Source organism: Falco peregrinus, chromosome 1 (genome assembly GCF_023634155.1).
Source record: "Falco peregrinus isolate bFalPer1 chromosome 1, bFalPer1.pri, whole genome shotgun sequence".
Lineage (NCBI taxonomy): Eukaryota > Metazoa > Chordata > Aves > Falconiformes > Falconidae > Falco > Falco peregrinus.
The window spans coordinates 68,637,210-68,649,773 of NC_073721.1; the positions used below are offsets into that span (position 1 = coordinate 68,637,210).

Below are 12,564 nucleotides of genomic sequence, written 5' to 3' on the forward strand. Positions count from 1 at the left end.
CTCTGCTGTGCTCCCTACTTTCTCCACATATTTAAAAAACACAAAGTTATAGATGCGAGTTCACTGCATAGCAAGACACCTAAAAGTTGGATGTTGCCTTGCAAAACCTCCTTTGTCAACCTAAGCCCATTTAAGGAGCTAACAGCCTAGGTTTTGAGCACCTGATAGCCATTTCTTTAATTTTCAGTTAACTCAATCAATCTGGCTTATCACTTTCAATAAACAGGACTCACATGTCCACATACCTTTAGAGACTGAGGCCTGGGCTGATTTTGAAGCTGTAGTTTAGGGTCCTATATCATTAAGAAACCATAGGAAATTTTATCAGATAAGACATTCCTCAATATTTGCAAAAGACTGAAATAGCTAGAGATAAAAAAACTTAGTCCTCATTAAAGTATTGTAAGATCTCACTCTGCCCCTACACCAAAAACTAAAATAGATTATGTAATGCAAGAACAAACTATAATTGGATGAAGTGAGACTAAAAAATTGCAGGTTTATGTTCCCCCTAATATTAATTCTTTGCCAAAGCACTTCATTAAATCTCAGTTACAGGTCAGAGTTGCACCATGAAATAGTGGGATATGTTAAATAATTATGTACTAAGTGTGGGTCTATATTGCCTCACTTCACTTTGTGAAAAAGGTAAATGTGATTTTGTGAGGCAAAAATTCCATATCCACCAGACATTTATAGATCAGGAGAAGGAAACAGATTTGGCTGCAGGATCCCCTGGTGTTCTTCCTCCATAAAGCATTTTCTCAGGTTACCTATGAAATCAGTGAAGCAATGGCACAGCTGTTACTAAAACATGCAGCTAAAAATTTTAAAACAAATAAAAATGTACACTTTGTTTCTTCACAGCTTAGATGAAAAAAACACTTGACAATTCTTTTGTTTTCAGTAATTTGACTGGGAAAAAAGTCAGCTGAGCAGTGTAAGGTAATAAAGAAGCAGGGAATATCTGGGTCTGTAAGGCCAAGGGTGATGCTTAATTCTTCCCTAATGCATGGGAAGGGCGGTCATACTGTGCAATAGGCTCCTTCAGTTTGCAGGTCTAAGACATTGGGCCAGAATCTGTGCTCTTGATAAAACACAGCACCCCAGGTCAGTGGCATTTTCGGATGCCACTATGGCCAGTTTGAGTTGGCTTTGAGTTCCTCCCACCTTGGCTAAGGCAGGGCAAGTTCTTCCACAGCAGCTAGAGCAAGACCGATTCGTTTTTTTAAGGGAAAGGGTATTCTTTTCATCAAACTGTTTTAAAGTTTGAAATGCACTTCTACCTAGAATTCATACTTTTTTTTTTTTCTGGTTTAATTTAATAAAATAAAATTCACTGCATTATTTAAAGATGGTTTTATTCAGCCTTTCTGCTATTGAACACTCAGACTGGATAATTGGCTACCTTATACATGCATAGTCGTAAATGAAGCTTAAAACGTGGTCCTTTACACTAAGCATAATTTGGAGGAAAAAGCATCCTAGACAGATGTCTACTCCATGGTTTATAAGAGTATGTGATACCATCCGCACTTTTCACAGCTAAACCCTTGAAAACTGGGAGATTGACAAAGGGACCCAAACGTGAAGAGCATTCATTAAAAGATGTAAATAGCCAAGATCCGTGCTGTTTTGTTTCAATCTTCTTTATCCTGTTGAAAACAGGAAAGCCTCCTGTCATGCAGGCTCAGGGATTTTCAGGGCCCAATAAAGGTTAGTGACATTTTCAATTCATGTTTGTTTTCATTCTTCTAATCATGAACCCTGTGTCAGCCTGAGAAACCAGCTGAGCTTAATCCATAACCTTTTACAAGTGAAACATTAACTCACAGCATGTTCTGTTGTCTTTTTAAAGCAATACAAAAGCAAAGGGAGAAAAAAAAGACTCACAATATACATGATAAAACATAGCAGCAGCCAAATGTGAAGGTTACTTGAAAGCAGTTACAGTTGTGAACAATAGCATATTTTTTTGGTCATTAAATCCATCATGTTCAGATGTCATAACTGCTGTGTATTTCACAAGAGTATTCGGGACAGAAGGCTAAAGGCAGAAATGTAGAAAGAGCCAAGTAAAGATTATCTGCAATTTTATCCTTCATTTTCATAAATATTGTGACACATTTCCATACCATCATTTTTGATCGTTAATAACTACGGAGAAAATACCCAACCAGTTTCTCCTCTTTCATTCTACAGATTAACTAGTCCCACTGGTTTTCCCCTGCAAGTTGCATGCAGTTATACAGACAACGTTTCAGGTTTTTATGGCAATGCAGTGCAACAGGCTGGATTTTATACAAGGCAGACTAGTGGCCACATATGGCAACCCTCCTACCCCACTGAGCATGGGGAATGACACACACTGAGCAAACCTGGAGGGAAGAACAGCTCCTACTACAAAGCACACGGAGCCAAGGAAGGATAATTATTTCTCCAGCCTGTAAAAACCATTATGGAGAAATCCTGACCTCCCATTTCTCTGTTGGATAACAAATACAATCACACATGTATTAAGGAGGTTCTCAAGTTACAAACTTTTATTACCCAGAACAAGAAACCACGTTAATTCCTAGAGAAAAAGAAACAGCCATCGGAAGTGATCTGAAAACATACCAGTAAGACATAAATTAAAAGCTATCTGATTTCATAAAAACAAACGTACTAAAGATGGCAAGGGAGCCCTCAAAAAAGGTGAATATTAAGTTTGAATTAATGTATGTACCACAGATAGCTCCTGTGAAAAAGAAAATTGGGGGCAGGGGGAAATGAAACCTAAACACTGCCTTTGTGAAGTATTGCTGATATACCTGAGATTATAAAGAGTTGTAAAAGTAGAAAAGAAAGCAGTTGTTCAGCCCACAGTTAAACTAAACTAATGAAGCTGATGGATTTTTGTGTTGTGGCCAACTGCTCTTTTGACAGAGTTAATGTTAACATACAGCATGAGCTTACTTGACGTTAGAGAAGGCACATACACAAGCCCTTACTGGCAGCCCAGCCACGGGAAAAGCTTCAAACAGAAGTTTCCCTTGATTAGATACCAGACAACCCATACGGGAGGTAGAACTTCACCAAGCAGTGGATTCCCTCATGCCTAATGAAGCACTGGCTGCAGCACTTCCCTCAGAGATGGCATTCACAGGATTTCTTGTCCTGGCCTGATCACCTGTGTCCCTAACACCTTTGGATTCTCGATTCCTGTGTGAATGGATTTGCAAGAAAGGCTGGCAAACTACAGAGGAGAGGGAAGGAGAGAAAGGGAGAACAGGAATATCTAAAAGGTAGGCAGACAGACATTGCACACACACACATGCAGTCAAATCCTAGAAGGTCCATTTAGCAAACCAATCTAAAACATCCAGACTTAAATAGAGAAAGTTGACATGGGGAGCCAAAAAGCAGAAGGTGAACTATTTGAGGCGTTACCCACCAACGATGCACCAGGACATGATGCTGTTTCCCTACCTAGGCTGCCCGACTGTGGCTTTTTAATAGTACCTGTGTGCCTGCTGACCAGCACAGCATCGCAACTTCTTTGTCTAGCTCAAGGGTATGAAAAATTAAAATGTTGAAGCTGAGACTAACAGAGACAGAAAAGTGTTACATTACCGGCTGCGTGTTGCTCTCTTGTGCAGCAAGAGATTTGGCATGGAGAGCAGGACCCATCGCCTGCAAGCAAAAGAAGGCACTGTATCTGCAAAATGCTTTTCCCTCTGGTTTGCCAGCCGAAGTTACTGGTTAGATTGGAAGTTGCATAGCCACAACCCAGCCCTGCCTTCAGGAGCAGAGCGCAGGGAGAGACCAGAGCTCCAAGCCCTAGTTAATTCTCTGGCCTGCTCCTGGGGCAATGTAGCTACTTACCCAGGGCACAGCGTAGCATTACAATCAATCCCAGAATGAATAAAAAGGGGCTCGGGAGGATTAAAAAGGCTTTTATGGCTAGGGAAGTAAATACAAAAGAGAAAGAAAGTCCATTAACAGATGAGGGGGGTGAAATTAATGGCAACTCAAAAATGGATGAGATAATAGTCTTCCTAAATGAAAAGTAGAAGGAACAATAAGGACCTGGAAGGTCCACTGAAAATAACCATTGGTAATCACATGTAAGACTCTACATTAAATATTTCACTTATCCTTATGTATTAAGAGAATTAGCTGACAAATTTATTCACTCACTGATTGTTATAACTTCAACAAATACATCTGTGTGATCACGCATGACCTGTGATGATATTGTAGCAGAGTTTCCAGGTACTTCTCTAGTCAGACTGGTATCCTTGTGGCCTCACCGGTCCATCCATCATCTATCTGATCTTCATGTCGGCTAGCCTTCCCTAGGCCTTTCCACCCTTAGTGCTTCTGTAATTCCTTTCCTGATTTTTTTTCCCATCCATACAAAGTTTAAGTAAGATTATCAGCTAGTTTTTGGCAGAGTCCCTTTTTCTCTAACCGTATTTCTACTACTAAAAAGCATTGTATCTTTACAACTTATGTCAGTGTATGTGCTTGATCTTTTCAACATATTCAGGACAGTTCACGTCTGTTCAGTCACTGTGGTACAGTCATCACGCTGTTAGTGTGTCAGAGATCAGTTAGGACAGTCCCACCAATGGAAACTTCTGCTCCTTCTATATGTCAAAATCCTTTCACAGCAGTTTCCAAATAAATTCAGTATTCCTGTTGAGATGGTGGGGGGTTTATGCCTAGCCCAATGGAAGCAATCCAGTCTCACCTGTTGCTCTTCACACTGGGATTTGGTACTGACAGCAGAGGTCTGTGGTGAGTTCAGTGGTGTGTTGTTGAATCTTGACAGCTGCCAGCATCCCTCTAAGCCTTTGAGGTAGAAAGGTGTCAAATGCTTTCTAAATAATAAATAATAAATAAAACATGCAGCTAGTGGGCAGTCATGTTTTTCAGTGATGTGGTTTCAGCACCACACATGGATTAGGTGCCTTACCCTTCTCTGACACAAGCTTTCTGTAGCACGGTGACATTTCCAGCATTTGCCTCCTGTGATCCTGTAATACAGGGAGGTGAATTTTACCTCAAAGGGATATCAGTGAGATGGCTCAGTTGTAACACTCTTACGTCCACTTCATTTGATATGGCTAGAAAAATTCCCTTCATCCAGTTGTATGGCTGATTTTTAAACATTCCTACACAGCTGCAGGTTTTTTAAAGGATAACATAACAGTCATTGGACAAACCTTGCAATTTTGCTAGGGCATTCTCTCTCTATCATGCTTTCCCAAGCTGCAATTTCAGATAAGCACGCATCACATCCCTGGTAGAACTGATTGCCTGTGTGGCCCTGACTTTTTTCCGTGTTTCTGCCATCCTAGACTGAGAGTAGCTCCAGGAAGGAATGCAGATTGGCAAAGTGAATTCTGCAACAGTGCCAGCGTTCACCTTTTACGATATTCAGCCAGAAAAAAAGGCTGTGGTAAGTCTAGACTCACAGACCTTTTTATTATTATTTCTCCCTTTTTCGCTTCACAAGTTGCATGCATTTTCTCTGTCCTATTTTGCCAACCTTTACCAGCTCACTTGCTTCTATGGTCCCTGTCCTGTATCTGCTCTTTATATGTGAGTTACTTTTAACCATATCTCACCAGCTCAAATACTTGCATGATAGCGTGGTCCAAAGGCCTTGCAGCAGCAAGTGGGCTTTACAGATAATTTTTCACTGCAACACAAAGTTCATTTGGGATTTTCACCTTTTAACCCTTCATGGTGCTCACACTCAGTCTGGACATCAAGTTGTTTCACATGTTTCTGAGAAAGTCCAGAAGCTGTGACTCTGTTATAACAATTTGAAACTAATTTTATGTGAGTCAAAAACTGGTGGTCTGGTCTTTATCTTAAACTTGAAAATGTCTCTGACCATTGAACATCCAATTTCTGGCCTTAGTTGTTTTTTATTTTATCAGGATACATTTCTAGGGTGTTAACTGAGGAGGGATTTGCAGTTAACAGGTGATTAGGACTGTTAAAATCAATTAAATGTCTTTCTGTCTCATTTCATAAACCCAGATCAATGTTCTCTATTCCTTTTGCGAATTCATATTGTTAATAATCCCAAGCCCTGTTACAGGAGCGACTGATAGATTACTTGGTCTTTCAACGTGCATCTCTTGGTCATAGTGATCACAGAATTAGAAAGACTGACAGTGGGGGGGGTGAAACAGAGCGGTATACAGTGCTTAAATACACAATAAACAGAAATTTCAGAGGCTGGAACCTCAGAAGCTGGTGAAGTCAGGCTTCTAGGTCCATTTGAACTCCTGAATACCAAGACTTGAAAGACTGATGGCCCCAGTTCTTCCCTCTGCCTCAGTGGGAGCTGCTGTATGCTCAGCGTCTCTGAAAACGGCCATTCAGTGTCCTGTGTGCATTTAGAGTCTGGGACCTGTTTGTGAACAGCTGTGGAACACCTTCAGTAGCCTTGCCCAACAGCAACTGGAAGGAATGGGACTAAGCAAGGAGAGAGAAAACAGTGCTGATCACCATGAGTCATTACTGGTCACGCAATGCAGATGTTCGGTTGTAATTCCCAAAGGGAAAAACAAAAGCCTCCACACCCGGTGTGCTCAAGCCAGCATTTCTCACCCAACACATCCCCTGGTTTCACCAAGAGCTGTGCCGAAGCTAGAAATAGTCTTTAATGGCATAACTCTACTGCTTGTTGCTCACTGCCTCGCCTTCCCAGAGGGGTTCCCCCATTTGCCAGATGCAAATTGCAAGAATTGTAAAACTGCCTGCTGTACCTGTGCTCCCAACGCAGAACCGCACGTTTCAGGCTGTGCGTCAGGCAGAACTCGGAGCAAACTGAGCCCAAAGTCAGGAGGCTTGCTCACGAGTTAGCAGGAGGTGGGGGTCGAGGCCGATGGGTATCCTTGATCTTTAGCATACCATTTATTTCATTACATCTAATTTGGTTGATATTATCAACATTATTACACTGATAGTTGTTCCAACTCAGACTAATTTAATTGATAGAATTCTGTGTCCTTGCTATTATATGAGACAATTAGCTCTCATTAGTTCACATTTCACTCATTTTCCACTGACTGATTGCACTACATACTGATACTTGCTAATATCAATATGTAATGCAATCAGTCAGAGGAAATGTTGGTACAGTATCTCTAAAAACTATCACACTTATCATTCTGATTGTCTTCAAAGTACCAATATTTTCCTATAACTTAATGGTTTCGTAATGTAATGTTTTGTATTAATAACAATCTTTTTAAGGTCACACAGTTAATCACATACTGATTAAACAGCAGTTAACTAATGAGGATGGCAACTTATTAATAAATTGTAGATGCTACATTTCTGTTATTCAGTGTAACCTTTAAAGAGCAGAGCTAAGACTAAGGGTTGACTTAAAGACTTTTTGCCTCCCTTTTCCTATTTCTTCCCGAGTTGTTTTTTTCCCCCCTGAATTCTAAGGTTTTTTTGTATACTATTGTCACAGTCCTGCTGTAACCATATGGAGAGCTTTAGCAAAGCAAGAACATGCAGCTGATGCTTTGATAGAAAAGGTGAAGAGGTTACTCGAATTGTGCTACTGTTAATTTGTCCTTTAAGCACCTACAGCAGGGAGTCTATAATGGTAAGAACTGAAGCACGGACATTTGTCTATCAGATTATTACGTCAGAAATGCTAAAGATTCAAAGGAAAGAAAAGGGCAAAAGGCTTTTTGTAACCAATTTAATATAATCCACTGAGCTTTCACCGAGGCCCATCTGTAAATGCACTAGCAGTTTACTCAGAAAATTGCATACCTAAATTTCTCTTCTTAGACATTTGTATACTGCTACTCACTGGTGTGAATTTGTGGCTGTGTTTATAAACAATAAACTTGCAGTCTTTACATTTATATGAAGTATGAAATCCCTCAACGTGCCAATATAGCACAGATCATTCTGTGAAAAACAATAGTCCAACAGTCTCCAATATACCATTTGTTAAATCTCAGCCATTCAATAGCAAACACATTTAATCACCTCTACAGTTAGTCTGAAACAGGCTCATAATCTTTAAAAGAAAACAACTGATGTGGGAAATGTAAAAAAGCATAAAATAAATGGTTTGCAGTTTGGGACTTTAAAAATTCCCAACAATCATATTTTAAAGAGTAAATCCAAATTAGTCTTAAAGAGTAAATCCAAATTAGTCTTGCTATGCTAAATTTGATGCTAAATAATGACAGAGGACATTTAAATACCATAGTTACTATAATAATCCCTGTTTGAATCATGGCTTCCATGAACTGGGCTAAGCCTTTAGGCAGAAACTAATTGCTACAAACACTAATTTTCAAGTCCCTTTTGTTTCCCATTGCAGGCACCTCTGGATGCAGAAGGTACCCAATTAGCAGAATTCATGGTTCTGATTGTGCATTGTGGGGCTAGTATAAACACTGCTGATTACTATTCCACTGTAATGGTTGATTTTTATTTATTTTTTTTTTTCTGATTGCTTAATAAGGCCATCTATTCTGCATCAGGCACTGGCAAGGCTGCTGGTGAAATCAGTTAGGTCACTTTTTCTGGTCAGAGTAGCAGGAGGAGCCTTGTGATGGTAACAGATGACTAAAGGCATAATTATGGGCTATTTAACCACATCTGTTTCCCCACTTAACATTGTTTGCTCAAGTTAGATTAGTTAAATAAATCAAAAGGAAAATAACGGTGAAGACACTAAAAAATTACTATTACATGTGTAAAACTCTAGTGTTTGTTATAATTACAGAAAACAGAGTTTACAGTGATTTTTAAAAGGCACTAATTTATATTGGAGAGTTTCTATACACATACACTCTGGCTGGTTGCTGCTGCTTTATAGCCTATGTTATTTAAATACCTATTTGTACAGAAGAATTAGTGGAAACTGAAAAAAAATGAAGATGGCTGTTATTTATTGAATTTACCTGTATGTTTTTATCCAATATAATGATTATATGACAAGTCTAGTAACTCTTTTTATGGTTTTGTGGTTAAGAACAAATCCCCAGCATAGCACCATCTCCTGTCAGTGACAATGGGAAGAGCAGAGAGCTTGGAGTATCTCTGTATGTTTCTGCAGTCATCTAGGGATTCTGTTTTCATCCTTTTATTTATACAGGTATATCCCTTGTTGTCATTGCTTAATAAATTACTGCCTCATGATCAAATATAACACATAAATACAGAAATACTGTCAAAGCCTATGTTGCACACAGACATAGAGCCAAACCATCTAGAGCAGCAGGTACAGACATACCTACGTGTCTAGCTAACATCAGCACAGGTGTTCTAAAACTTCCCTACACTATTTTTTTCTGTGCAGGAAAAATGATATAATGTAATCAAAATGTGGATTAAAAAATAACATATCAAGGGAGACAGCTTTTTTTGGTCATTGGTTTGTGGATTGGTTGGCTGGTTTTAAACAAAGTAACGGAAGAACCAGGGCAAATACTGAATTTCTTTATGACAGCTTACCAACAGGCAGATTTTTAGAGCTACCACCAGTGCAAAACCCACTGAAAACATTGATATTTATCTGATTAAGGCAGATGTCCTTACATGCTCAGGCTATGAGTCCTAGCACAAGGTCATCATATACTTTAAAATATGCTTGACTTAAGGCAGTAGAGTTACACAGTCTTATGTCGGATAGGTTTGAGTGTTTGGAATTTTTTGACATACCATTGGAAGCTTGGGGTATGGTAGGGAAAGCAGTTTGGTTTTTTCAGGTTTCCAAGTTGCATTGGGAACTGGTTTTGCTGGATACAGTGGAGTATAATGATGTAGCTCTGCATCCTCGGTTAGATACTCACACCATGTCTGTAAACATTAGACAAAAAAGAGTTGAAAACAAACTATTCTAAAAGAAAAAAATGGATTTGTAGGGAAGGTGGAGCATGCAAGTGGTACAATCCTAATTTCTCAAGTCTGGCAGAAAACAGTGTCCTTTCAAAATCAAAGGTTCCAGGGTCAGATACAAGAGAGGGTGCGAGGAGCAATGACACTGGGGTGCTTTGCTGGCAGGTGCTGCCATCATGCCTTGGGCAATACAGGCAGAACCTGCTGACTCGATTAAATCCATAGGAGCTACCATTGACACAGGAGATTCTGTTGTGCGAAATGATCGGATGGCAATTTTTGCTTTGTAACAAGTAGTTATGACAATGCACATCCCTACTGCGCATGTGCATTTGTACACATAGGCTTGCCCATGCATATACATCACTTAAGGTCAGAAGTATGATTATGGAGGATTGAGAGATCCACCATCCTGTACACTATAAAAGCATCTGTACTTCACTTACACTGCCTGTTCCTGGGATTAGACTCCTCATTTTCATTAGATTCTCATTCACGGCAATACATTCGACACTGACCTTATTCATATTTCATCCATTTCCACACTGCATGAAGAAAATGAGACCACTGTTCCTGTTACCATTGCAGCCCCATTTCATGATTTTGTTTTCCTCTAATATAGCAACTTCCCTTCTAATATGCCTTACTCTTGGCTCCCCCCTCTACGTGCTGCCCAACTGCCAGCAGCTAAGGCAGCATTCCTCCTGTGCCATTCACTCCATCCCTCTGACCCTTTGCCAAAATCCAAACTCCTGCTCTTGGCCATGTAACAGCTTGTCTCCAGCTCCTCCTGTGCTAGCCAGTCATGTCTCTTAATACACATCTTGCAAAAGAGCTGATTTATTCTTTGACCATTTCTAGTGAGCTGTAACTAGATTTCCACAGCAACATTTACCCTCAATAATTGTGGACATTGCAGTTAAGTTCCCAGTGTCACAACTTCCCTTCTAAACCTCCACAAAGCATTTAGAGAAAAAGATATGGATATATCCTTAAGCCACCTATACTATCAAGTTAATTTCTTAACAACTTTCAGGATAGCCTTTGAAGTGCTTTGTGCGGTGCCTTGTGTGGATACCCGACATCCAAACCCTTCCCGTCAAACACCAGTACTATTAAGAGATGGTCAGACCATTTGCTCTGCTTCCTATGTTTTAGGCAGCTATCATTTACCTGAGGCTTTCTCTGGCAAAAAAAGCAGGTCCTTGCTAACCTTCATCACATTAGTTGGTCTTGGGGACAGTGCAGCTTCGCCATCTGGAGTACAGCAACTCTACAACATCCTCCTAGGTGTGGGCACCACAGAGATTTGCAGCATTATGCTCACACATGGATGGTGGCTCAGGGAGTGAGCATGCATTTACTGGGAAGAAGCAAAAACTGGATACAGCCACAAACGTGAGCTCGTACGATGTATGTATCTGCCCAGATTTCATGGCAAAGCCACCATCGGTTCTGCAGCTCATGTTTCCTGTTACCACCAGGTTCAGGGTGAATCCACTGCTGCTGTAGTGCTAACATGCTGTAATTTAATCAGACATAAACACAACAGGCAATCTGTGGCAGCCACTATTTTAATTGCAATTTTGTACACCGTTTTCCGCAGGTAGCTAGGCTGAGAACGGGCAGGAGCACCAAATACCTGAGACTGCACAGGTCTGCCATCTGCTTCGCTCCCTACCCCTAACTGTGCCACTTGCTGGCAGGCAATAGACTTGTAGATGACAAAGGACAATAAATTCAAGATACATAATCACTTCCCTAGGTGCAGTATTTTCTAATAAAGCTATTTCAGGGAAATTAGGGCTAGCACATTTTTTTTTTTTTAAACTTACAGAAAAACATATATGCTTACTTTGCTCCAAGTTCCAATTTTCTGTTGCAGTGATCAGGAACTCTTCTGTGAGTTGACCTGTGTTTTTGGTAGATGCAACAGCTCAACAGCTTTGCATGTGTTAATGTTCATTTGCCTATATAAAATATTCTAAACCCATTCTCACAGACTTGCTAATCTTTCCTGGTTACTCACACAACTTTTCTTTCATTTATCTTATTTTTTTAATGATTGGTAAAAATTATCATCTTAATGTTTTTCAATAAAAGTTCACCTAGTTTACTAGAATGGTAGAGAGGCCAGGAAAATGTGACATCAACTATCTTGTACTGATAAACAAGAAGACAGTGTCCTGCAAAATGCATTCAGAAGTATTTCTGGCTTACACCAGCTGAGTTTTATCTGAGAGAAGACAGCGTTGCTTCACAGGGTTTTGGGGAGGGACAAAAGGCTTTCTCAGTTTTTTTAGCTGCGCTGATAAAGTACCAGATTTATCTGTGGCCTTTACTGCCTTCAGCTGTTATAAAGCTTACTCAGCTGGCAAATAATGTATTTATAGATAAGTCAAAAATCTCATTTAGAGATGTGCTTGTAGTAACAATTACTAGGGTTTGGAGATGGATTTATCACTTGAAGGTTTGGAGCATTTGACCATGGAATCACCTGTTTGCTGGTGAGGTACAAAAATGTCTGCATCTCATTCACCAGGTCTTCCTTCAGCATCTGCATCTGTAATATAAGGTAAAGTAACATATTCTGGCGTAGTCCCTATTCAGTAACATCAGGAACACTGCAATTATCAGTTTCATCTCCCATTTAAAAAATAAGACATTTTCTGTACTACA

At 39.9% G+C, this 12,564-nt stretch overlaps 1 long non-coding RNA gene across 4 annotated transcripts in view; it reads left to right on the forward strand.

Annotated features, from left to right (window-relative positions):
* The first annotated feature begins 2,577 nt into the window (after window positions 1–2,577).
* The window catches only part of LOC114013972 (uncharacterized), a 37,695-nt gene continuing 27,708 nt past the window's right edge, over window positions 2,578–12,564 (forward strand). The window contains exons 1-2 of one of the 4 annotated variants that reach the window (XR_003557276.2): window positions 2,578–3,287; window positions 5,349–5,449. This is a non-coding gene — a long non-coding RNA (uncharacterized LOC114013972). The remainder of the gene's footprint in view (window positions 3,288–5,348; window positions 5,450–12,564) is intronic. The other 3 variants (XR_003557275.2, XR_003557277.2, XR_003557274.2) reach the window with 3 other exon arrangements.